The sequence below is a fragment of the Rhineura floridana genome, chromosome 7, assembly GCF_030035675.1.
Source record: "Rhineura floridana isolate rRhiFlo1 chromosome 7, rRhiFlo1.hap2, whole genome shotgun sequence".
NCBI classification, from domain to species: domain Eukaryota; kingdom Metazoa; phylum Chordata; class Lepidosauria; order Squamata; family Rhineuridae; genus Rhineura; species Rhineura floridana.
The window spans coordinates 116,273,124-116,277,515 of record NC_084486.1 but is presented as its reverse complement, the minus strand read 5'-3'; the positions used below and the strand labels follow the sequence as shown (position 1 = coordinate 116,277,515).

The following is a 4,392-nucleotide window of genomic DNA, read 5'->3' as shown; positions in this document are numbered from 1 at the left end:
CAATCTAGATAGGCTTCTGAACCATCTGGAATGTTATTCTGTGTTCTTCCGCATGGCATTAAATTGCTTTATTATACCCTCTGTGTATTCGTATTTGGCCTCTGTTCTTGTTGAATTGCTCCCCTTCCTTGGCCCCCGCCCCCAATCTAAGTGTTATGATATGAAAAATCTCTGATGATGTATAACATTCTTCTTTATCTGACTTTTTTTCCCCTGGGTTCCTCGGTGTTGTATACATTTCTGTAATTGCTTGGCAATGTTTTCTAGAGATGACATCCCGAAAATGTGTCATAGTAAATTACCTTTGTAATAAAATGTAAAAAATGCAAATAGCTGTTGTCTTTATTACGTTTTAAACCATTGGTTTATCTGCACTATTTCACTTGTCAGTCGCACAATATGTCGCGGGGAAAAGCGAAGGCACAGTTTGAGAGCAGATAGATGGGACCTCGTGTGTAATCTTGCAGGCATCTACCGTTTGGGTCATTTCCTCCTCTCCCGCAGAAAAGACATTACCCCACTCATATTTACATACTTTTCAATATTTGTCAAACAATCATAAATTACAAATTAATGAAATGTTCGACAGTCTTCAGAGATCACCCTAATGAAGGCATTTACCTTTTTTCGGCGATTCAGAGGCTCATCTTGATCAGGTTTAATGACATTCCGACTCGCACGGTTTATTAGGCTTGATTAGATTTGCCCTCCTCTCCTGCTGTCATTTCAGATGTCTCTACATAAACATCACCTGCTTCAGGTACAAGAGCAAATGTTAAGCTGCTTTCTTTAAAAAAAAATCAGGGGGGGAAAGAGATGTGAACCCTATTTTTAGGGGGGGGAACCCAAAACTCCACCATTTTTGCTTTAAGAACTGTAACGTTGTAAAGGTAAATGGAGCAGGCAGCTCTTGATTCATTTCACATGGGTCAATAGGGGGCCGTCGCCCATCCTACTCGCACAGACAAGCGCGTGGTCTGATTGAATCTCCTTGTGATGTGGGTGCTTCAGAACTCCAGCCTCGCAGTGGTGTCGTCTGTGCAGGACTTTGGGGCAAAAGTCCAGGGCCTCACTCAGCAGAATGAGCAGAAGGGCCGCCCAATGCAGCAGGGCCTGCTTAGCACATTTTGAAGTAACCGAAGTCATGCACATTATCATCTGAAGGGGCGCCATTAAGTTCAGCGTCTAAAATTACCTAATGGCATCACTGCAGTCCTGTTACAATGAATCAAAGTTTCTCATTCATCCAGGTCTTTTGAATCAGTTGCTAACAGTGATTTCCTCCAAAATTACCTGAAAGACACAAAGACAATGAATCTAATGAGCCGGCTCAGCAAAAGCGATAGAATGGCCCTTACCTTCCTGGGAGTTCAACCTTCATTCACATAGGAACGCTTAAATGTGATTCTGATCGGAAGGATCCCCAACCAGACCCGTAGCCGACCACGCTTCAAAGGCAAAGGCTGCAAATCTGCCCCCAAGAGCATACATTCTATGAAGTTCTGTGAGATACAGGCACCCTAACTGTATGTTGCATCATAACCCTGGGATCGATATTTGGTAGGAACAGGCTCTCAAGATGGCGCTGATATTACAGCGATGCACAGCTTGTCATGTGGGAACCTAGGAAGCTGCCTTATACAGAGTCAGACCATTGGTTCATTTAACTCAGTATTTGTCTGCACTGACTGGCAGCGGCTCTCCAGGATCTCAGGCTGGGAATGCCTCCAAGCCCTTCCTGGTGATTGAACTTGGGGTCTTCTGCGTGCAAAGCAAGTGCTAAAGCACGGAGCTACGGCCCTTTCCCTCTCGTTACACGACCTGATTCAGGACCTTTGACCTCGCAAGCACATTTCAGCTCAAATTAGGAACGCTAAATGGAGCGGTTCTGAGATGCAACCAGCTGCTCAAAAACAGTCGCGACATGCAAGGCGGCTTCTTCTGCTACCCGCCCTCTACTCCGGGGTGTCGGACTTTCCTCCTCGCAGTGGCCTAATCGAGTTATGTCATTTGGTAATTGAATTGGCAAATTTCATCAGCAAGGTCTGGGACAGCGGACCCCTGCCGCGCTAGGACACCCACAATCCCTTGCGCTTCCGGGCACACTACGGAGATCGGCGCCTATTTTATTTATTGGCCTTGGAAAACGAGGTGACCCGAGACAGTAGATACTCTGGATGAAGGCGGGCTCCTTGTCTTCTTACCCCTGAGTTATTCATTCCTCTTCAAGGTGTGGAAAGGGGGAGGTGAGGCAAAGACAGAAGGAAGAGCCGAATCCAATTTCTTGCCTGGCCTTCGTTTGTGCCAAATCGGAGAGCTGGATCAGCCCAGCTTGCCCGAGTCGATCTAATGGCTCTGCAGGGCAGTGAAGAGGATAGAGGTGGAAGGGTTAGTGGCAGGAGGGAACTCTAAATCCCCAGCCTGGGAGGCGGGCGGCGCGTTAGCCTTTGCACTTTATAAAATATGCATCGGGAATGAAGCTGGAGCCATTAAAGTACTCGCTAAGAAGCTATAAAATTGTTTGCAGAGACTTCCAAATATTTCCAAACAACGGTTTTTAAAAACACAATGGAGAGTTATTAAAGCGCTTGTTGGTAAAGTGAGCATGTGTTCTGCAATCATCAAAAATTGATATGTACCGCCAGTAAAGTAATTATGCACCATCCTGAGGATAGGAGAACAGTACATTGTTAATCCACTTGCACACCCGTTGGCTTGCAGCATCAGGCTGCAAATAGCTTAATTAAGTCTACACATGGAATATAACCATATTGTTACATTGCATTATGCACACTATATCTCAATTTATTGGGACAATTAATGCTAGTGATAGACCTCGGGCAAGAAATGTGAACTGCAGAGCACTAAAGTTGCAAGCTACTGACACTGAGAGAAAAAGAAAAGCAGAACAACCCCAAACCTACAAGGCAGAACTCTCAACGTCCTGAATGTATTTCCTGTGTATTTATCCAGCCACCATAAGACTTCAGCAGCAGGCCTCTGGCTACCACTTCCGCTTCCTGTCCCAGAGACTTCACACGGTAATGCTAATTGAGTGAAAGGATCCGGCTGCGAACTACACAAGGAAATGGTGATCGTCAGTCACCTTTTTGACTTGAAAAGCCGGTTGGGGCTGCGGTCCACAGTACAATGGACCTCGGTACTTGGGCCTTAAATCCGCTGGATACACTGGCAAACCCAACCATCTTCCAGTTAACGTCGCTATGTCTTGATTTTACCTTGAGTTTCAGTATCTGGTCCATATTCTGGTTCCCATTTCCACGGACATTTACTTTTCTTAAATGCGTTTAGGGTGATAGCCTTTTTTCTCCAAAATCCAGGACTGACGGCTAAAGTGTTAGGGGGCTGGAGCTGCTACAGGTGTAGGGTATATTAAAAAGAAGAAACACTTTAGTCTGTAAGTTCCTTGGGGACTGGGACCTGCGTTTTCAGGCTGCCTTGTAGTTCACCACGTGCACTGATGACTCTGTATAAATGCCAGATATGAGTAGTATAGGAACTACTATGGGGGGGAATTAATAATCATAATAAGCAGGGATTAGCCGAAGAAAAAACGGGGGGGGGAGAGAAAGGTAGCAATTGAAAGCCTTCGTTTTCTTATGGTTAACCCTTTTCTACAGCTCTAAAGCGTGGACACTTTCACACCAAGAGAGGCTGAGCCCAATAAAAGCTATCGCTTTACCAACTTTGCATTTTGCATTCCCTGCACAGTACATTGCAAGAAATCTGAGATCGACTGTTGACATCACCGTAACCCACCCATTGGCTCGCAGCGACTTCTCCAATGATCCAGGCTGAACTGTTGATCTCTCAGTCCTTAAAAAGGTGACACTTGCTCTTATGAAGGCCGAAGTGCACAGTCGAAGCCCAGGAGTAAGCTCGCTATAAAACCCTCCGTAAACATTCCTCACTTGGGAGCAAATCTGGTCGAACTTTCTTACAAGAGAGAGTGCTTAGGTCAGGATAGGGGGACTTCTTTCTGGTAAAAATAAAATAAAATCCTTTGGCCTTTAAGGAATTGCGGACTGGGAAAGTATGTGCACTGCAGTTTAAGTTTTCCTTCTTATCTCCGTTTTCCTGCAAATTAATGTAACATCTTTGGTGTTTTGCAAAATACTTCTCGGTTAGAATGAGGATTTCCGAGCCGGGGATGTATATGGTTATTCTGTTTATTTAAAGGATTTATAACCCACTCCAGTTCTTCTCAAAGCGGCTACTTATTTATTAAGCCAAAGTGAAAGAACAAGCTTAGGTAGTTCGGTTCACAGCGAGTTAAGCTAGAGGTGTCTAAACAGACAGGAGCCTACACTTTAAATGCATAGGTTCCTCTGAAATAAACAAAACGAACTTTAGGGTCTTCATGTACAAGAT

General features: G+C 44.8%; 1 long non-coding RNA gene across 1 annotated transcript; it reads right to left on the bottom strand.

Annotated features, from left to right (window-relative positions):
• Positions 1-344: 344 nt before the first annotated feature.
• Positions 345-3,124, bottom strand: LOC133388509 (uncharacterized). The gene is made up of 3 exons (XR_009763842.1): positions 2,925-3,124; positions 2,205-2,355; positions 345-1,293 (listed from the first exon to the last, which is right to left on the bottom strand). It is a non-coding gene; the product is annotated as an uncharacterized LOC133388509 (long non-coding RNA).
• Between the last annotated feature and the right edge of the window lie 1,268 nt (positions 3,125-4,392).